This window comes from Bos grunniens, chromosome 21, assembly GCF_055505025.1.
Source record: "Bos grunniens cultivar Pamir isolate PY7600 chromosome 21, Bosgru_T2T1.0, whole genome shotgun sequence".
NCBI lineage: Eukaryota > Metazoa > Chordata > Mammalia > Artiodactyla > Bovidae > Bos > Bos grunniens.
In genome coordinates, this window is record NC_141185.1 from 48881218 (window position 1) to 48903707 (window position 22490).

At 47.5% G+C, this 22490-nt stretch overlaps 1 long non-coding RNA gene and 1 pseudogene across 3 annotated transcripts; one reads left to right on the forward strand and one right to left on the reverse strand.

The window, feature by feature from the left end:
- The first annotated feature begins 335 nt into the window (after positions 1-335).
- LOC147349643 (large ribosomal subunit protein eL30 pseudogene) lies at positions 336-3596 on the forward strand (annotated as a pseudogene). Its single transcript, XR_015150061.1, has one exon. The product of XR_015150061.1 is annotated as a large ribosomal subunit protein eL30 pseudogene (transcript).
- A 225-nt stretch (positions 3597-3821) lies between these two features.
- Positions 3822-21993, reverse strand: LOC147349644 (uncharacterized). 2 transcript variants are annotated; one of them, XR_015150062.1, is made up of 3 exons: positions 21607-21993; positions 17820-18187; positions 16659-17446 (listed from the first exon to the last, which is right to left on the reverse strand). It is a non-coding gene; the product is annotated as an uncharacterized LOC147349644 (long non-coding RNA). The 2 variants fall into 2 exon arrangements; XR_015150063.1 differs by lacking the exons at positions 16659-17446; positions 17820-18187 and adding an exon at positions 3822-5498.
- Between the last annotated feature and the right edge of the window lie 497 nt (positions 21994-22490).

The following is a 22490-nucleotide window of genomic DNA, read 5'->3' on the forward strand; positions in this document are numbered from 1 at the left end:
ACACAACATAGACCGATTGGAATCAAATGGGTCCAAGATGGCAGACAAGTCAACTTTGACTAGACCCTGATCCTCAATCAGCAAGCTAAATGACACACTCAGAGGTGCCATGATGGTTCCAAAGTTGACTATCAAAGACCAAAAAGCAGACAGTAGTCCAACCCCTGGAAATCCCCTCCCTTTCCCCAAAATAGTTGGAATAATCCTCCCACTCATTAGCCTATGAAATTATCCAGCCCATAAAAGCTAAGCACAACCCCTTTCGAGGCCACTGTATTCACCCTCTGCGATGGCCCATGCTCTGTGGAGTGTGTTTCTCTCTGAATAAATTCACTTGTTACCTATCACTTTGTCTCTCACTGAATTCTTTCTGCTATGAGACATCAAGAACCTGAGCCTGGCCTTTCTCACTCCCTGGCCGTCTTGGTGGCTGCTCTTGGTTGGAGGCATCCTGCACCTAAGGCAGGGAGATGGTGGCCACCGAGAAGATGAAAAAGTCACTGGAGTCAATCAACTCTAGGCTCCAACTGGTTATGAAAAGTGGAAAGTACGTGCTGGGGTACAAGCAGACTCTGAAAAGGATCAGAAAAAGCAAAGTGGAACCGGTTATCCTCACCAAAACCTGCTCAGCCTTGAGGAAATCTGAAATAGAATATTATGCCATGTTGGCCAAAACTGGTGTCCATCTCTACCATGGCAATAATATTGAATTGGGCACAGATGTGAAAAGTACTACAGAGGTATGCACATTGGCTATGATTGATCCAGATGATTCTGATATCATTAGAAGCATGCCAGAACAGACTGGTGAAAAGTGACTCATGTACTATTTTTCTTTAATAAAACTGGCAAGAAAGAGCTTGTTAAAAAAAAAAAAAAAAAAAGAACCTGAGCCTGTAACCAGGTCTGTGATCTCAGTTTGAAGACTGTGGGTTTTGGCTCAGTTCAAGTTCCAATCTGGGTTTTGGCTGGGTTTGAGTCCCGGCACATGGGTTCAAGTCTCAATCTAAGGTGAACAGCTTCAGTTGGACCACCAGAGAAGTCCCTTACAGAGATTCTTACCTTAGTTTCTTCACCTCTGGAAATTTTCTAAGGTGAACATATGTTGCTTTTGCAATCACAGAAATGTAACATTTGTTACAGGCTGAGCCATGCCCCTCAAATTCATATGCTGAGGTGCTAACCCCCAGTACCTCAGTATGTGGCTGGATTTGGAGAAAGGGCCTTTAAGTAGGTATTTAAGTGAAAAAGGAGGTCTTTAGGGTGGGCCCGACTCTGATATGGACCCTACTCCACACTTCCCAGGTGGCACTAGTGGTAAAGAACCTGCCTGCCGATGCAGGAGACATAGGAGACATGGTTTGACCACTGGGTAGGGAAGATGCCCTGGAGGAGGGCATGGCAACCCACTCCAGTGTTCTTGCCAGGAGAATCCCATGGACAGAGGAGTCTGGGGGCTACAGCCTATGGGGTTGCAAAGAGTCACACAGGACTGAAGCGACTTAGCAGGCATGCAGCAATACTCCAATGTGGCCACTGTCCTTCTAAGAAGAGGGGATTAGGACACAGATACTCATAGAAGGAGGCCCAGGGAGAAGATGTTGTTGTTCAATCATTCAGTCGTGTCCAACTCTTTGTCACCCCATGGACTGCAGCATGCCAGGCTTCCCTGTCCTTCACCAACTCCCAGAGCTTGTTCAAACTCATGTCCATTGAGTTGGTGATACCATACAACCATTTCATCCTCTGTCGTCCCCTTCTCCGCCTGCCTTCAATATTTCCCAGCATCAGGGTCTTTTCCAGTGAGTCAGTTCTTCGCATCAGGTGGCCAATGTATTGGAGCTTCAGCTTTAGCATCAGTCCTTTCAATGAACATTCAGGACTGATTTTCTTTAGGATTGACTGGTTGGATCTCCTTGTAGTCCAAAGGACTCTGAAGAGTCTTCTCCAACATCACAGTTTGAAACCATCAATTCTTCGGCACTCAGCCTTCTTTATGGTCCAACTCACATCTATACATGACTCCTGGAAAATGCCACTTTGAGTATAATGACCTTTGTTGGCAAAATAATGTCTCTGCTTTTTAATATGCTGTTTAGGTTTCTTATGGCTGCAATCACTCTCCACAGTGATTCTGAAGCCCGAGAAAATAAAGTCAATCATTGTTTCCCCATCTGTTTTCCAGGAAGTGATGGGATTGAATATCATGATCTTTGTTTTTTTGAATGTTGAGTTTTAAGACAGCTTTTTCACTCTCCACTTTCACTTTCATCAAGAGGCTCTTTAGTTTCTCTTCACTTTCTGCCATATGAATGGTGTCATCTGCATATCTTAGGTTATTGATATTTCTCCCAGCAATCTTGATTCCAGCTTGTGCTTCATCCAACCTGGCATTTCACATGATGTACTCTGTAAGTTAAATAAGCAGGGTGACAATATACAGCCTTGACATACTCCTTTCCCAGTTTTGAACCAGTCCGTTGTTCCATGTCCGGTTCTAACTGTTGTTTCTTGACCTGCATACAGGTTCCTCAGGAGGCAGGTAAGGTGGTCTGGTATTCCCATCTCTTGAAGAATTTTCCACAGTTTGTTGTGATCCACAGAGTCAAAGGCTTTAGAGTAGTCAATGAAGCAGAAGTAGATGTTTTTCTGGAGTTCTCTTGCTTTTTCTAATATCCAACAGATGTTGGCAATTTGATCTCTTGTTCCTATACTGTTTCTAAATCCAGCTTGAACATCTGAAAGTTCTTGGTTCATGTACTGTTGAAGCCTAGCATGGAGGATTTTGAGCATGACCTTGCTAGCATATGAAATGAGTACAATTGTGAGGTAGTTTAAACATTCTTTGGCATTGCCCTTCTTTGGGATTGGAATGAAAAGTGACCTTTTCCAGTCCTGTGGCCACTGCTGAGTTTTCCAAATTTGCTAGCATGTGTGAAAGTGCAGCACTTTCACAGCGTCATCTTTTAGGATTTGAAATAGCTCAACTGGAATTCCATCACCACCACTGGCTTTGTTCATAGTGATGCTTCCTAAGGCCCCCTTGACTTCGCACTCCAGGATGTCTGGCTCTAGGTGAGCGATCACACCATCGTGGTTACCTGGGTCATTAAGATTTTTTTGTATAGTCCTGTGTATTCTTGCCACCTCTTCTTAATATCTTCTGCTTCTGTTAGGTCCATACCGTTTCTGTCCTTTATTGTGCCCATGTTTGCATGAAATGTTCCCTTGGTATTCTTGGTATCTTGAAGAGATCTCTAATCTTTCCCATTCTATTGTTTTCTTCTATTTCTTTGCATTGTTCACAAGGAAGGCTTTCTTATCTCTGCTTGCTATTCTTTGGAACTCTGCATTCAGATGGGTATACCTTTCCGTTACTCCTTTGCCTTTTGCTTCTTTTCTTTTCTCAGCTATTTGTAAGGCCTCCTTAGTCAACCATCTTACCTTTTGCATTTCTTTTTCTTGGGGATGATTTTGATCACTGCTTCCTGTACAATGTTACAAACCTCTGTCCAGAGTTCTTCAGGCACTCTGTCTATCAGATCTAATGCCTTGAATCTATTTGTCACTTTCACTGTATATGCATAAGGGATTTGATTTCGGTCATACCTGAATAGCCTAGTAGTTTTCCCTACTTTATTCAATTTAAGTCTGAATTTTGTAATAAGGAGTTCATAACCTAAGCCATAGTCAGCTCCCAGTCTTCCTTCTGATGACTGTACAGAACTTCTCTGTCTTCAGCTGCAAAGAATATAATCAATCTGATTTCAGTGTTGTAGCCACGCGTTCCAGGAAACAAACTCACTCAGAAGGACAATGCAGATAGTGGAGTGCAATTTATTACACCTGCGGGCCCAAGGCAGAGTCTCCTCTTAGCCAAGGACCCTGACCAGTTTTTGTGAAAAACCTTATAAACCTCAAGTGTACTTACTCAAACCCACCTCCCCAAATTCCTTGAAACTAGTCTGGACAAGGTAAAAGAGGGGTACGATCAAATTTAACCCATGATTCATGTGTCACAAGACTAGATAAACAGTGGATATTTATCAATAGGCCTGTGGTCATATCCCAATAAACATAATGGAATTTACCACTTTGTTCTGTTACAGAGAGATTAGCATATTATTTTAGGCAACGGAGAGTCCAAGTACAAGTCCTGAGGCTCTTTTATCAGGGGGTCTGGTTTTCCATGGGTATACCATTTCTATAGACACTGGGCACCAAGTTCAGAGTCCATTGGGAGGGTGACCATGCGTGTAGCCTAATGTTCACAGCCTGGCCTAAGATGGAGTCCAGCTCTGTCTGTTTCCTCCTTCATTCCCCACTCTTGATGCTCTTAACTTATATTATGAGCATCATTCATAGGAATATATTGAATACATTGTAAAATTCAGGGTCCACAAAGCAGAACTATCAAGGCAACTACAACAATGGTAAGTATAGTTTTCCACCAGTCGCCCTTCACCCAAGATAGGACCGAAGTCCAGAAAGGAATGTTTTCATTTGACATTGCTTTTACCTGGTTTTTCATGTCATCTAAAGCAGTTGATACATTGCCAGATAAGTCAGGAATGCATACACAACATTCAACCTCAATTATAGCACAGGTCCCACCAATCGCCCTTCACCCAAGATAGGACCGAAGTCCAGAAAGGAATGTTTTCATTTGACATTGCTTTTACCTGGTTTTTCATGTCATCTAAAGCAGTTGATACATTGCCAGATAAGTCAGGAATGCATATACAACATTCAACCTTAATTACAGCACAGGTCCCTCCTTGAGCAGCTGTATGTCCAAAACCATTCTATTTTGAATTACCACTTTTCTCATTTGGATTTCCTCTTCATTTAAGGCTAGGATAGCTTTTGTTCTATCTAGGAGGGCCTGTTTTGTGAAATTAGTCAAGGCCTCTACTTTAATCATAATATCTGTTGTCCCTATAGAGGGCATGAATAAAGCAGCAATATACTCATACCATTGAAACACAGATCTTGTCCACCTAGCATGTAAATAAGGTAGATTTACCTGGGCTTGTTGTAGGTTAGGCTTTTGTTACACTGGCATTTATATCAAATGTAACCCCATGACCCGAGTCTATTGACTGTAGGTCTGGCTTACACCCAGAGACCAGGGAGAGATTATGATTGTGTCCCAGAAAAAGCAGAATGCTTTAAAATTTCCTTGGCAGAGTGGTGCACCCACCAGGGAACTCCATCCATCACAGACAGAGGCATAGCCCCACATACCCAACAGTTGGAGGTATTGTGGAAGTCCACGTAGGAATGAGCACGTTGATGAGACCAAGCAGCAGGAGTTGATTATGTGGCTTCATCCTCAAGGGGCTCGTCCAGGATCTTCTTTTCTTTCTTCTTAAGGATGATCTTGTTCTATCAACGGTCAGCGGGGTCCGTCTGTGCAGTCCACTCAGCGTTTTCTGGGTCTGCGTGGTATGTTCTCTTCACCCTCATATGATGGCTCCAAGGGGCAATACCTGCAACTTAAATGCAGTAGGGGTAGTTAGAGTAACAGTATAGGCCCTCCCACCGAGGGGCTAGTGAATCATGTTTCCAATCTTTGACCCATACTTGGTCACCAGGCGTAAACCCATGAATCTGTTCCCCAAGGGGAATCAGCACCCTTTCTTGTACAAACTTAGTTACCCGATTTATTACCTTACCCAGTTCCATCTGCTGAGAAATCCTATTCCCACTTACCTGAGGCAAATTTGTTGATACCTGTTTTATTATGGGAGGGGGCCTCCCATACACAATTTCGTATGGAGAATAGTCTTGGGACTGTGGGGTCATCCTGAGTCTGAGCAGAGCCGTCGGAAGCAAGTCCACCCAGGAGCAGTCAGTCTCTGTGATCCACTTGGAGAGTCTCTTTAAGTGTCCGGTTGGTTCATTCCACCATCCCAGAACTCTGGGCCTGTATGCAGTGTGCAGTTCCCATTTGATGTTTAAAGTTTTGTTTACTTGTTGTACTAAATCAGCTACAAAAGCCGGGCCATTGTCTGATCCGATGCTGGTAGGAAATCCAAGTCTGGGAACTATTTCCCTAAGCAGGCACGGGGCTACTTCTGATGCTCTTTCAGTCCAGGTAGGAAAAGCTTCAACCCACCCCGTGAACGTACAGACCATGACCAGCGGGTAACAGTAGTGTCGGTGAGGTTTCATTTCAGTGAAGTCCACTCCCAGGTGTTCAAAGGGCAGCGTGCCTTTCAGCTGAATAGCTGGAGGTTTTTGTCTGTGCCGAGAGGCAGCATTAACCTGTGGGCAGGCAGCATGGCCTAGGTGGGTCGCTTTGGTGTGTTTGGCTTACCAGAGTGTGTACCAGCTCCTCCGGTACCAATAATTTGCCACTTGGCGATTCCCACCATCCCTTTTCAGTCTTGATGGCCCCTTCCTCTTTGGCTAACCTGACAGCCGTTGTTCTTGTTTTATCAGGCTAGTGCCATCAGTATACAGGACCCAACTAGGGTCTGGAACCTTGTGCCCTTCTTTAAAACAAACCCCAGATACCTTACCTCCTCCTTGCAGATCTGTGCCTTCTTCTTCGACACCTGGTAACCTGCTTCCATCAGCAGCTGGAGCAGTGCTTTTGTCCCTTCCCAACATTCTTCCTTGGTTTCAGCAGCCAGCAGCAGGTCACCCATGTATTGTAGGAGGCAACATCCATACTCTTTCGGATGGAATGAGTCCAGGTCAGAAGCCAAGGCTTCCCCAAAGATGGTTGGGGAATTTTTAAACACTTGTGGAGGAGTCCAGATGAGCTGTTGCTTGGTGCCCCCAAGTGGATCTTCCCATTCAAAGGCAAAGATGGGCTGTGACGCTGGGACAAGGTGTACGCAGAAGAAGGCATCCTTGAGATCTAGGCGAGTATAAACTTTAGTCCTCGGCTGGACGAGGCTAACTAAGGTATGGGGTTTGGAACTGTGGGGTGTAAAGTCACAGTAGCCTGGTTGACTAGCCTGAGATCTTGCACAGGCCTATAGTCCCGTTCTTCTTCGTTTTTGACCGGCAGGATCGGCGTATTCCAAGCTGACTGCACTCTACTAGAATGCCCGCTTGTTTTAATCTATTGATGTGGGGCAGTATGCCGGCCCAGACCTCTATCGGTAGCGGTACTGGCGCTTTCTAACCGTGATGGTGCCTGGTTTGAGTTCTATTATCACTGGGGCTTGATGTTTAGCTAGCCTGGGGGAAGGCAGGGTTGTCTTCCACCCAGACCTCAGGGAATAATTGAGTTAGCTCTCTCTCATGCTCTTCCGGCCCACCCGGTTCCTCCTTCGGAGGCTCATGCAACCTGCACTCATCTTGGGGTGGTATTGAGAGAGACAGCAAATAAGTCATAGTGTCCGTCCGGAAGGTGGGCCTCTCCTCAGGGGAGAAAGTCACTTGTGCTCCTAGTTTGGAGAGCAAGTCTCTTCCCAACAGGGGTACTGGGCACTCAAGAATGTAGAGGAATTCATGAATCACTTGGTGCCCCCCATCTGACATTTTCTGGGCTGGCAAAACGATTTAATCATCTCTTCTCCCGATTCCCCAGTTACAGCGGTAGTCTTTTTGGATAATGGTGCCACAGGTTTTGTTGCTACTGACAGTTTTGTTCCCGTATCCACCATGAAGTCAATGTTTTGGTCCCCCAGTTTTAAGGTTACCATGGGCCCTCGGGGACCTGATATCTCTGAGCCCCGGCAGCCCTATTTAATTTCCAAGTCAGCAAGCCCCACAACTGCGGGAGCTTCTTCTTCCTTCCTTTCCTTAGGGCATTTATTCTTCCAGTTGCCAAAACCTTGGCACCGGGCACACTGGTTTGGCTGTAACGGGGTCCGGGGCCTCGGTTGGGACGGGTTGAAGGACTGTCCTGTCTCTGGGGCAGAGGAGGTTTTCTGGAAGGCCCAAGATAGACTTTCCCAGAGCAGCAGCTAGCATTGCAAATCTCTTGTCTGTTCTCTTTCAGTCCCTCCGGCTCTCTGGCAGAGCGCTGCTGCTGCTGCTAAGTCACTTCAGTCGTGTCCAACTCTGTGTGACTCTATAGACGGCAGCCCACCAGTCTCTGCTTAATTTCAACGTCTCCCTCCCCTTCCTGTCAGTGCTCACCGGGACAGACGAGTATAGCTTGGGCGGTTGGGCTGGAGCCGAATCCTGGAAGTGTTGGCCAGAGGCTTCTGCCACTGGGATTGGAGCCTGCGGAGGTGGCGGCTCTATGACCTCTGGGAGAGCTGGCAGAGGAGCTGCGGCTGCTGCAGGAACTTCACCTGGCCCTGGATCAGGCATTAAGGTGGCCTCCGGTCCTGGTGGGGCACTGGGCCGGTGGGCGCATCGTCATCCAGTATGGGGGAGGGGTGGGTCATCCTCGTCCAAATCCTGCCAGATCCCAGAGGGAGAAGGGGGATCGGCGTGTCTTCACCTGCTGGTCAGCAAGGCTGAACCAGAGCACCACGTGGTCCAAGACTGTTTCTCATTTAAAGTCCATTCTGCCTTGGTGGGCTTGATCAGGTGCGGATGAAAACACAGATGGGTTAAATATCCCACGTCCCAGGCCGTCTCCGGAAAGCCAATTCATACTCACTTATGTATCTCCCTCCTTCTAGCCCGACAATTCCGAGGAGTCAAGAATTTCACAGCAGACGGGACACCTCCTGGGGGAGGGCAGAATATGAGCATATGAGGACCAGTTTCCTATCCTAAAAATCCCCTGGCAATCGCTGGTAATAATTTTCCCTGAGACCGCGTGGACATACCTCCTAAAGACCTTGCAAATTCCCTTCCTAAGCCCTAGCACGCTCGTCAACCTGTGTACTAAGCAATTGCCGCCTGCCTATTCCAGGCTCCTGTGGGTCCGTGCCCCGTTTAGTCCCTCCCAGGAGGGTGATCAGGCACCCTCTTCCACCCTGCTGGGTGGGTTCCTCATCACCTGAGCACTCAGTTCCCCTGCTGCCATCCACTACCTGCTGACGTGAGACGTCCGGGCGTTGAGATGCAGAATCCTTCCAGAAGGGCGAGGCTCCTTCCCCCTTCAAGAAGATTCAAGCCGCAAGGCCTCGGAGTAGTCCCAAATGGGACTTGTCTCCTCAAAGTGAGGAGTTTCCCGTCCAATGCACCAAATGTAGCCACGCGTTCCGGGAAACAAACTCACTCAGAAGGACAATGCGGATAGTGGAGTGCCGTTTATTACACCTGCGGGCCCAAGGTAGAGTCTCCTCTTAGCCAAGGACCCCAACCAGTTTTTGTGAAAACTTTATGAACCCTAAGTGTACTTGCTCAAACCCACCTCCCCAAATTCCTTGAAGCTAGTCTGGACAAGGTAAAAGAGAGATACAATAAAAGTTAACCCATGATTCATGTGTCACAAGACTAGATAGACAGTGGATGTTTATCAATAGGCCTATGGTCATATCCCAATAAACATAATGGAATTTATGATTTTGTTCTGTTACAGAGATAATTAGCATATTCTTTTAGGCAATGGAGAGTCCAAGTACAAGTCCTGAGGCTCTTTTATCAGGGGGTCTGGTTTTCCATTGGTATGCCATTTCTATAGACACTGGGCACCAAGTTCAGAGTCCATTGGGAGGGTGACCATGCATGTACCCTAATGTTCACAGCCTGGCCTAAGATGGAGTCCAGCTCTGTCTGTTTCCTCCTTCATCAGTACTGACCATCTGGTGATGTCCATGTGTAGAGTCATCTCTTGTGTTGTTGGAAGAGGGTGTTTGCTATAACCAGTGAGTAGCACTGGAGAAGATGGCCATCTGCAAATGGAAGCCTCAGAAGGAGCCAACACCTTGATCTTGGACTTCTAAGCTTCAGAAGTGTAAGAAAATAAATTCTTGTTGTTGAACCACCCGGTCTCTGGTATTTGTTACAGTAACACTAGCAGATGAATATACCGTGTCATTAAAAAGAGGGAGAAAGCAATCAATACAATAAGTTCTTGGCGTTTCAGATGCTCACACTGGAGGTTACTGCTGGTAATGAGAAAGGCTTGGGGTTAGGAAGTAATTTGTAACTTTTTTTTTTCCTAGCTGAAATTTGAGCTTCAGCCTGTGGGGCAAGCAGAGGATCCAGCAGAGCCAAGATGAGGCATCTTTACTACAAGCTGCCACTGGCATCCACCTACACAGGCACTGGAGAGTATTCACAGAGCCCTAAAGGCGGATCTCTTCCTGATGAATGGTCCTGAGTAGAAAGTCTGCCCCTGGGGCAGGGAAGAGAAAGGGAGGAACAAAGAGAAGGGTGGTTCTTTTGAAAAAGTCTTCAAAAGAGCAGACAGTGCAAGGTCCAACCTGGTGATCACTCAGGCCCACCTCATCCTCCAGGCACAGTTCTGATTTTCCGGTGGGCCCCCGTTGTTGTTGTTGTTCAGTCACTAAGTCATGTCCGACTCTTTGCGACCCCATGGACTGCAGCATGTCAGGCTTCCCTGTCCTTCACCATCTCCCAGACTTTGCTGAGATTCATATCCATCGAGTCAGTGATGCCATCCAACCATCTCATCTTCTGTCGTGCCCTTCTGCCCTTCTCCTCCTGCCTTCAATCTTTCCCAGCATCAGGGTCTTTTCCAGGGAGTTGATTCTTTCCATCAGGTAGCCAAAGTACTGCAGCTTCAGCTTCAGCATCAGTTCTTCCAATGAATATTCAGGGTTGAATGGGCCCCAGACCCTTTTAGAAATTGAGCAAAAGTAAGAGAAAGATGCCTGGGCATAAATGGGGCAGGGGTTGTGTCTTCCCTTTCCAATATTCAGGTACCCTAATTGAATTTCCTTTCTAGTTAAAAACATAGAAAGGCAATTAACGGCACTGTTTCAATTGAGATCCTGTCAGCAAACAAAGTGCCCATCGAGTAAGAGATAAAACCTGACTGAAGGGTAAAAGGGCAGTCAGATGGAAACTGGGAAGAAGCCAGGAACCAGAACAAACATTTCCACGAAACAGGAGGCAAAGGCTCCATGGAGGTCTATCCTGATTCTCCAGAGAGCAAGGTGGAATGGAGGACCTGCAGAAGTATCTTTTTTGCATAACGTGCCCTAGGAGAGGGGCTTCCCAGGTGGAGCTAATGGTAAAGAATCCCTCTGCCAATGTAGAAGTCACAGGAGACATGGGTTCCATCCCTGGGTTGGGAATATTTCCTGGAGGAGGAACTGGCAACCCACTCCAGTATTCTTGCATGGGAAATTCCATGAACAGAGGACCCTGGTGGGCCACAGTCCACGGGGTTGCAAAGAGTCAGGCACGTCTGAGCAACTGAGCATGCACACCGTAGCGGGGGCATCCTGGGCTGACCTTGTGGCCCAGAAATGTTTCCTCTTGAGCAGAAGCACATCAGAGAGCAGGAAGCTAGGTGGAACCAAGTGTTGGACACAGGTGAAACGAGCCTGTGCGATGAGAAAGTGAAGTTACGAACATACAGGTAAGTGGCCAAGCTCAGGGATTCTTCTATGCATGGGGACATGTGAGGCTTGCTGAGTTCACTGGACTCCCTTCTATACACCCTGAATGCCAGACAATGAACAAAGCAGTGGAGATTAAAATCTTTTTGCCTTACTGGCAAACTGGAAAGTATAAGAATGTTCATCACAGAGCTACTCATATTTGTGAAAAATTGTCCTCAACTAGGGGCTGCTGAAATAGATGATGGTGCATTGTTTGAATGACTTTCAGGCAGCCATCTAAAATGATGGTGTAGAAAATGGTCTAAAGAGCTTTCTCACTCCTACTTTGAGCTGTGGGGTCATTTTTCCTTTGAACTTTTTTTTTGGGGGGGGGGGGGTGGGGCCAAGCAGCAGCTCATGGGATCTTAGTTCCTTGTCCAAGAATCGAACCTGTGCCCTCCGCAATGGAAGGGCAGCATATTAAACACTGGACCACCAAGAAAGTCCTTCCATTGAAAGTTTAAAAGCAGATTTAGCCTTCAGGGTGGGATGCAAATAGCCACACCCTTTCCTTCCTTGACGCTCTTTGCAGTGTGAAATGATGTCTCCCAAGTGTTTGCTCCATGTAGGTTCAGATCACACTGGGACCACCTACAGGGCAAGACCCTTTAGCCTCTCTTATGCTCAGTTCTGGGCTTCCTTGAATCCACCTGCAATGCAGGAGACTTGGGTTCAGTCCCTGGGTTGGGAAGATTCCCCTGGAGAAGGAAATGGCAACCCACTCCAGTATTCTTGTCTGGAAAAATCGCATTCTGGACAGAGGAGCCAGGCGGGCTACAGTCCACGGGTCGCAAGAGTCGGACATGATTTAGCGAGTAAACCACCAGCAGCAGCCTCTGTTCTGCTCTGTAAAGCAGAGGGAGTAAGAGCAGACCGCCTTTCACTTTATGTCCTAAGGGAGAGGAGACACATAGCGGTGACAGCCAGAGTGCTTATTACAGGAGACCAGGTCTCCATTCCGCGCTTGCTGAGCTTGGTGGCTCAGATCCCGACTTAGCTACCTTCCTCCTGGGTGGCCTTGGACAAAGAACTTCTGCCCTCTGTAAAATGAGGATAACAAAACATGAGGATGGGGGTTAAGTGCATTAATGTAGCTAAAGTGCTTATATTGAGAATTAATATTAATATATCTAAACGATTCTGTCCAGTAGAGTAACCATCAGCTACCTGCATCCATGGAGCACTTGAAAATGTGGCTCCTTCAGACTGAGGTGTGCCCTAAGTATAAATGCACATTGGATTTTGAAGACTTAATAAGAAAAGAGAATGCAAAATATCTCACAGATAATTAATATTTTACATCTTTTAGGATAAATAGAATATATTTTAGAGTTACTTTCACTTTTAAAAAAACTTTTAATAATACCGAACAGTTACTAATTTTCCCCTGGATATCTCCCATATACTCATTAGGTGTACATGTTTGTTACTTGGAGAAGGGAATGGCTACCCACTCCGGTATTCTTGCCTAGAGAATCCCATGGACAGAGGAGCCTGGTGGGCTACAATCCATGGGGTCACAAAGAGTTGAACACGATTGAGCAACTAACACTTTCACTTTTCTTCTTCGTACATGCTTGTATTAACATACATGTCTGTTTGTATTTCTTCCTATCTAAAATTTTTTTGGTCATGCCAAACAGCATGTGGGATCCTAGTTCCCTGAACAGGAATTGAACCTGTGACCCTTGCATTGGAAGCTCGGACTTTAACCAATGCAATGGACCACCAGCAAAGTCCCCAGATACCTTTTTTTTTTTTTTTTTTTTTTGAGGGGGTTAGGGTTAGGGCTCTTACTTCCCTGATTAGGGATCGAATTTGAATCCCCTGAAGTGGAATGTAGCGTCCCAACCACTGGACCACCAGGGAAGTCCCCTGTCTGTATTTCTTAAACAATAAATAAAATAACATGCAGCTACTAGACTATTTTAAATCACCTAATTGGCTGGCACTGCAGGTTTATTAGCTGGCTTAGAACACAGCCAACCTGGCATGTAGCGGGAATAGTTGAAGCTACTATCAGACAGTAAAGAATCCGCCTGCAATGTGGGAGACCTGGGTTCAATCCCTGGGTTGGAAAGATCCCTTGGAGGAGGGCATGGCAACCCACTCCAGTATTCTTGCCTGGAGAATCCCCATGGACAGAGGAGCCTGATGGGCTATGGTCCATGGGGTTGCAAAGAGTCGGACATAACTAGTGACTAAGCACGTTAGTGTTTAGCGCTTGGCACTTGGTAAGCACTTATCAAGTGGAAGTTTTTGTTCTGAAGACTTCTCAGGGGCCCTCTCTTGCTTCTGCTTTGGAGATCTATGCCTGGGAGGCACTGTCTGTTTCCCTGCAGGATTTGTCATAATCATCCAGGGGGAGAGCTTCCCCATTTTTCCTTTAATCTTCCCCACCCCCAAGACCTCTCCAGGGATGTCTACACACACAGGCACACACACACACACACACACACACACACACACACAGAGGTGCAGACTTTCTTGATGTGCAGTCCTCCAACACCTCCTGTCACTCCTGTGGTTCCGGTCCCCAGTCACTTTGTCCCACATTGAGTTCACCTGGCCTGGGCTTGGGGATTCCTCATTCTCTGCTTTATGCCCAGGCCCTGTGCTTCTGAGGCTTGATCCCCGATGCTCAGACAGATGGAATGTTGCCAGCAGGGCCTGTTTGCAAGCTGCCAAAAGGATGCCCAGAGAGGCCTTTACTCTGACAAATTCACTCCTGGGGCCCCCAGGTCTATCCTCAGCCTGGCAGCTGGTGGAGAGAAGATGGCATCTCAATTGTGGACTTGGACGACTCAATTCTTCAGGGGCCCAAAGTACACACCAGATGCCACATTTCCACGGCCTTTAGCAGCGTGAGAACTGTTATTCTTTCAGTGAGTATCTGGATCAGTCACTTTGGCTGAGGAAGGGGAGGTGCCAGGGACATAGTTAAACATTGGAGGAACTGAACAGCTTTACTGGGGTCTTAACAGGAACTTGGGGGAAAGGGACCCCCCATCAGAGAGAAGAAGACAGGGGAGAAGATCAGAAAAATGAAAAGGGGCCAGAACAAAATAGCAGGAGCCTCTGCCTGGGAGGTGTGTGTCCAGTGAGAAATCCCAGTGGCAGGGACAAAGGACCTTTTTTAAAACAAGTGTGGTAAAATATACATGGTTTCCCTGATGGCTCATCAGGTAGACACAGGAGATGTGGGTTCAATCCCTGGATCAGAAAGATTCCCCTGGAGGAGGAAATGGCAACCCACATAATACACATAACATAAAATTTATGTTTTTAACCATTTCTAGGTGTACATCCTCCTTGTTCAGAGCCATAACCCCATTCCATCTTCAGAATTCTTTTCATCTTCCCCACACAAAATTCTGTACCAATTAAACTATAACTTTCCATTCCTCCAGCCTCTGGCAACCACCATTCTATTTTCTGTCTGTGTGACCATTCTCAGTACCTCATATAAATGGAAACATACTGTACTATGTTTGGCTCATTTCACTTAGCACACTGTCCTAGAGGTTAATCCATGGTGCAGCACGCATCAGAATATTCTTCCTTTTTAAGGCTGATAACATTCCATTGTGTTGTTGTTGTTGTTCAGTGACTAAGTTGTGTGCGACTCCTTGCGACCCCACAAACTGAAGCACGCCACGCTTCCCGGTCCTTCACCAGTATAAACACATTTTGTTCATCCATTCACCCATCGGTAAACACTTGGGCTGCTTCCATCTTTTGGCTGTTACGATTAATGCTGCTATGAACATGGGTATACAAACATCTCTTTGAAACCCTGCTTCCAATTCTTTCAGGTATCCACCTAGAAGTGGAATCGCTGCATCATATGGTAATTCTACTTTTAATTTTTGAGGACTGGTATACTATTGTCTTGGAGAAGGCAATGGCACCCCACTCCAGTACTCTTGCCTGGAAAATCCCATGGACAGAGGAGCCTGGTAGGCTGCAGTCCACGGGGTCGCTAAGAGTCGGACACGACTGAGTGACTTCACTTTCACTTTTCACTTTCATGCATTGGAGAAGGAAATGGCAACCCACTCCAGTGTTCTTGCCTGGAAAATCCCAGGGATGGGGGAGCCTGGACTGCCGTCTATGGGGTCACACAGAGTTGGATACGACTAAAGCAACTTAGCAGGGTAGCAGGTAGCATACTATTGTCTGCAGTGGCTGTGTTAGGGGAAGCACACTGACCGAAACCGCCCCCCCTGGCCAGGCACCCTAGTAAACATTTGCATGAGTTGTTTTATGACAGGAGGTCCTGGTAAGGAACATGGAACTAATAAGCCACCAGCAACCGGAAGGGTTCAGGAAAGGTCAAAAGGAGACACTATGTGTCTGACTACCTCCCTGAATCCTTCTCACTGGCATCCATCTTGGCTGAGCGATGCATGTGCCACCAGGAAGGACTCTGAGTCAGAATGATTGGCTAAAGACAACCTGGAAACTAATGCCATCAGCATAAAACCCAAGATTGCGAGCCACATGGCAAAGCAGTCCTCCTGGGCTTCCTTACCCCACTGCTTTCTGCCCGGGCGCCCCTTCCCAATAAAATCTCTTGCTTTGTCAGCGCATGTGTCTCTTCAGACAATTCATTTCCGAGTGTTAGACAAGAGCCCACTTTCGGGCCCTGGAAGGGGTCCCCCCTCCTGCAACAGCTGTATCATTTTACATTCTCACCAACAGTGTGTTAAAGTTCCGATTTCTGAAAAGACAACCTACTAAATGGGAGAAAATATTTGCAAATGATATAACAAATAAGAGTTAATATTAAATGTACATAAAGAGCTCATACACCTCAACATAAAAAACTCCCAAGCAACCCCATTGAAATATGGGTGGAAGATCTGAATAGACATTTTTCCAAAGAAGACTTACAGATGGCCAACAAGCACATGAAAAGATGCCCAGTATTGTTAATCATCAGAGAAGTGCAAATTAAAGCCACAATGAGATATCACCAAACATCTGTTAGAATGGTTATCATCAAAAAGACACAGTAAATGGTGAGGATGTGGAGAAAAGGGAGTCCTCATATACCAGTGGTGGGCATATAAATTAGTGTAGTCACTGTAGAAAACCACACTGAGGTTTCTCAGAAAACTAAAAATAGAACTGCCAAACGACCCAGCAATCCCACTCCTAGGTATACCTCCCCGCAGAATTAAAACACTAATCTGAAAAAGTACACACACCACAATGTTCACAGCAGCATTATTTATAATTGCCAAGATATAGAAGCAACCCAAGCGTCCATCAACAGATGAATGGATAAAGAAGATGTAGGATAAAACAACAACAACAACATAATGAATATTACTCGGCCATAAAAAGGAAAGAATTTGCCAGTTGCAACAACATGGTTGGACCTATAGGGTATTATGCTCGGTGAAATAAGTCAGACGATATCACTTATATGTGTAATCTAAAAAATAAACTAGCGAATATAACAAAAAGAGACTCATAGATATAGAGAATAATCTAGTAGGTTAACTATGGGAAGAGGAGACAGGGGAGGGAAAAGATAGGGGCAGAGAATTAAGAGGCACAAACTTCTACGTATAAAATAAATAAACTGCAAGAATATATTGTAGGAAACAGGGAATACAGCCAATATTTTGAAATAACTATAAATGGAATTGGAGAAGGCAATGGCACCCCACTCCAGTACTCCTGCCTGGAAAATCCCATGGATGGAGGAGCCTGATGGGCTACAGTCCATGGGGTCGCTGGGAGGTGGGCAGGACTGAGCGACTTCACTTTCACTTTTCACTTTCATGCATTGGAGAAGGAAATGGCAACCCACTCCAGTATTCTTGCCTGGAGGATCCCAGGGACGGGGGAGCCTGGTGGGCTGCCATCTGTGGGGTCTCACAGGGTTGGACACGACTGAAGCGACTTAGCAGCAGTAGCAGCAGTATAAATGGAATACCACCTTTAAAAATTGTGAATCATGGCCTTCCCTGGTGGCTGAGTGGTAAAGAATCCTCCTGCCAATGAAGAAGACACAAGTTCAATCTGGGAAGGTCCCACATGACACAGAGAATCTAAGCCAGTGTGCCATGACTATAGAGCCTGTGCACACCAAGCCCGGGAGCTGCAACTACCAAGCCCATGTGCCACAACTGCTGAAGCCTACATGCTCTAGAGCCCATGCTCTGCAATAAGAGGAGCTACTGCAATGAGGAGTTTGCCAGCACAACTAGTGAGTAGCACCCACTCGCTGAAACTAGAGAAAACCCCTCACAGCAAGGAAGACCCGGCACTGCCAAAAATAAATAAATAAATAAAATTTATTAAAAAAAATGTGAATCACTATGTTGGACACCTGAAGCTTATATAATACTTTACATCAAGTCATACCTCAGTAAAACACAAAAGAGTTGTGGGAATTCCCTGGTGGTCCAGTGGTTAGGACTCAGCGCTTTCACTGCTGTGGCCCACATTCAATCCCTGATTGAACTAAGATCCCTCAAGCACACGGTGCACCAAAGAGGGGGAAAATGTTCCAGTTACTCCGCATCCTCACCCACGTTTGTCATTCTCTTGTTCTTCTTCCCTGACTCTGAGTCCGGGACGGGTGGACAGCAGAGGAGAGAGAGGATGGAGAAGGGAGAGGAAGGGGCTCGGGAGGCAGTGGTGCTAGACTCCGGCCATCGGGGCCTGGAACACAAGGCGTCTTGACGCTTGAGCCCGGGGAACGGTGAGGAAGATGCCAGGGGTCCCACTTCCTGTGACGGGAGTGAGAGGAGATTCTGTTTAGATCTCAAGGGCCAGGGCTATCCCAGCTGGCACACAGCTCACGGCTTGGGCACTTGGTCCCTGCCTGAATTTACCTCGTGGGCAGACCATCTCCAGGCCAAGGGAGGAAGGCCTGGAGGGCTGGGATCAGCGCAAGGGGCCGTAAGGGGCTGCACGCCTGGGTGACTCTGCCTGTGGGCGGGCCCCCCGCCCCTCCCTGAGTAGACACTGCCACCTTCTGGCCTTTGTTGACCAACTGCCCCACCCCATCCCAGGAGGAGCTTTGTCTTAATCAAGAAAGGGAACTGAAATGAGGTTTCCTTTACGTAAGTGAACCTGTGTGTGTGTGTGTGTTTAGTCACTGACTATGACCCCCACGGACTGTAGCCCACCAGGCTCCTCTGTCCATGTGATTCTCCAGACAAGAACACTGGAGTGGATTGGCATGCCCTCCTCCAGGGGATCTTCCCACCCAGGGACCAAACCTGTCTCCTGTAATGGCAGGCGGGTTCTTCACCACTGAGCCACCTGGGAAGCCTGAGGTTTCCTCTACCTGTTTACAATCCTGTCTTCCTGGGGCCCACCCAGGTTGCCTGCCTCAGAGCCTTTTCAACCTGTTGGTCTCGCCCACTAAGAGCTTAACGCGAGGGCTGCTGCTATACTGCTCCAGAGATAGGCTTTGTCTGCCTTGATTTTCTGTTGACTGGGGGCAGGGTCTCACTGTGGACTGCCGTCATTGCTGGGGTAAAGGGTCCAGTCACAAGCGCTGTTTCCAGGGTCTCTCCATTGTTTCTTTGTTTGCTGGTTGGTCGTTGGTGTTTTGGTTTTGGTTTTTTGGAGGGGGCGGAAATCCTCAACTATTGTTCCCTCTTAGGCAGGCCCGCTGGGATTCCATGACTAGTTAACCAGTTTCTCAAGTTTCTGAAGGTGTTTCTCTCTTTTTTTTTAAAAACAGTTTAACTTCCCCCCTCCCCCCCCCGCGCCCCCCCCCCTTTTGTCTCATTACTTGAAGTGTGGACAAACACTTTCCTCCAGGCCCCATAAGAACCACTGTAACTTGGCCCCAGGCCCTTTGGGGGACTTCCCTGGTGGTCCAGTGGCTAAGTCGCTGAGCTTCCAATGCAGGGTGCCAGGGCTTAGAGCCTTGGTCATGGAAATAGTAATAGCTCCCACATGTTGCAACTAAAGATCTTAAATGCCACAACTAAGACCTGGCACAGCCAAATAAATACACACTAAAAAAAATTTTTTTTTAGGAAGCCCTTTGTTTGGCTGTCTCAAACTCAGTGTTAAAACTCAAATCCTCTCCAGCAGCAGACCCCACTGGAAGACCACTCCTCAGTCTTCACCAAGACCAGTTTCTGGGTCTTCCCATTCCCAAGTCCCAAATCGCTAGACTACCATGTTGACTGGTTTCTTGTCTTAGACTCCAGGATGTCCAATAATGTTGTCCTGGCCTTGTCCAGGGAGGCCCTGAGTCCCTGGGGATTCGGTGGGGGGAAGGAGGAACCTGGCGGAGGGGCCAAGGCTTCCCCGGTATACACCGCATCCACCGATGGTCCACCCCCCATTGCCCACCTCCTTCCCTGACTTGAAGATTCTCTTCCCACTCCACATTTCCTCCCTCCTCGCCGCAGGGCAGATCCATTCATTAGCCACCTGCAACAATGCAATTCCTTCTTCCTCTTCCCCTAGGCGGCATGTTTCAGAGGTTCCTATGGAGATTGGCCTTCTGGAGGTTGAGAGGTCATGGCCAGACCACACGTCCCAGCCAGGTCGCAGCCAGTTGTTCAGAGGGCGTCCTTCCCTTCTACCCAAAGGTGGTGGCTGTCAGATATTCTGGAAACAAGGATGCTCACTCCTAGAGTCCTCAGGGATTGCTAAGGGGAGCTTGGGGCTTCCCAGGCGGTGCTACTGGTAAAGAATCTGCCTGCCAAAGCAGGAGATATAAGAGATGTGGGTTCTGTCTCTGAGTTGGAAAGATCCCATGGAAGAGGGCATGGTAACCCACTCCAGTATTCTTGCCTGGAAAATTCCATGGACAGAAGAGCCTGGAGGGCTACTACAGTCCATAGGGTTGCACAGAGTCAGATGTAACTGAAGCGACTTTGCATGCACACATACAAGGGCACTCTGAGGTTGTCTCTATTCCGCAGGCTCGACCCAGGGCTTCAGAAGCTGTCCAGACTGTGACGTCCGGCAGGGCAGACACACATCAGCCCTTTTGCTCCCCAAGGGCCCCGTGGGGTGACCGTGAGTGACAGTAACAGGGAAAGAGACATGGTAGGAGATGGGAGGAACCACCCCTCTGTTCCTGGCGAGTGTTCCTGGGGGCTGCGCCTCTGACCATCAAACCTAAAAGGACCAGGTCCTGCTGACACACCCCCAACCCCACTGGCCATCCTCTTTCTGGAATTTTCTGAAAACCATTTTTTTTTTAATGGTCTTTCAGCCACGTCTGACTGTTTGTGACCCCATGGACTGTAGCCCACCAGGCTCTTCTGGCCATGGGATTCTCCAGGCAAGAATACTGGAGTGGGGTTGTCATACCCTCCTCCAGGGGATCTTCCCAACCAAGGGAAAGGTCTCAGGTCTCCTGCAGTACAGGTGGATTCTTTACTGTCTGAGCCACCAGGAAACACCACTATGAAGCTCTTTGAAAAAAAAAAAAATATATTTCATACCTAAGTACGTGGGACTGGAATTGGGTTTATAAAATTTCCTTAGTTTATTTATTTTATTTTTTGGCTGTGCCTTGGGGCATGAGGGGTCATAGTTTCTGGACCAGGGATTGAACCCTTGCCCCATGCATTAAAGTCTTAACCACTGGACCACCAGGAAAGTCCCTATAATGTTGATTTTATATTTAGTCTCACATAAAAGTTTTCAATAGCCTCCCGCAGATCCTGGAATAACGAAGTCCTTACCAAGTCTGGAACATCCCATGGACGGAGGATCCTGGTGGGCTGCAGTCCATGGGGTCGCTAAGAGTCGGACACGACTGAGCGACTTCACTTTCACTTTTCACTTTCATGCATTGGAGAAGGAAATGGCAACCCACTCCAGTACTCTTGCCTGGAAAATCCCATGGACGGAGGAGCCCAGTGGGCTGCAGTCCATGGGGTCGCTAAGAGTTGGACACAAGTGAGCGACTTCACTTTCACTTTTCACCTTCATGCATTGGAGAAGGAAATGGCAACCCACTCCAGTGTTCTTGCCTGGAGAATCCCAGGGACGGGGGAGCCTGGTGGGCTGCCGTCTATGGGGTCGCACAGAGTCGGACACGACTGAAGCAACTTAGCAGCAGCAGCAGCAGCAGCAGCAGCAGTACCAAGTCTTGAAGGCCCACGAGGAACCAGCCCCTGCCCCGTCCCCTGAACTCACCACCCAGCCCTCTCCCCTGGCTCACCACACTCATCTTCTCGAGGTCCCACCATTCCAGGCCTGATCCAGCCCCAGGGACTTTGCACTGACTGTTCTTCTGCTCAGAATATTCTTCACACCGGTGGCCTCATGGCCGGCTCCTTGTTGTTTGGTTTGTAGCTTAGACGTCAGCCTCCCCTGACTACTCCAGTCTAGAGTAGCCTCCCCTTCCATAAGCTCTATCTCCTCATCCTATTTCACTTTCTTCTCCATACATAACTCTCTCTGAAGCTTACACTTCAGGATCCCTCACTCACATAGGCCCCTTCCAAGGGTCTCCCTAATTTTGTATTATTTTCTCAGAAAGGATCCCTTCCTCGGCCAATCCAACTGTGTAAGCTCCAGGCCCCTCAGAATCTAGACTCATCTGTACCCAGAGCAAAGGACCAGGCTGTATTTGGAACATCCTGTGCCTGCCATTGGCAGGAAGACAGACTCAGCATTCCTCCTGCCAGGCTATTTCAACACTCGTGGCCTCCCTGATCTCTTTGGGTCTGGATGCCAAGAGGAAACCTTGCCCAGGAATCTGGGTAACTGCCCTGCTCACTGTACCCAGGATTCAAGGTTGAGGTGGGGGGCAGAGTGGGAGTGGTGGTGGGGGAGAGAATGAGGGATGTCCAAACTCCAAAGGCAGCTCTCTGTGCATCTCCCTTCTGGACACCCCTGCCCTGACTCCCCGAAACAGACATAAACATTCTCGATCAGCAGCCATACCACTCTCTATTTAGCGAGGAGACTGAAAAATCTACACTTCTGAAGAATCTTTAATCTCTTTCTTTTCTAAGATATTTTGGCAAAGCTAATCCTAAAGTCTATCACTGACTCCTCTCACCAGCTTGAGCATATATTCAGTGCGCAGGTTTTAACCCT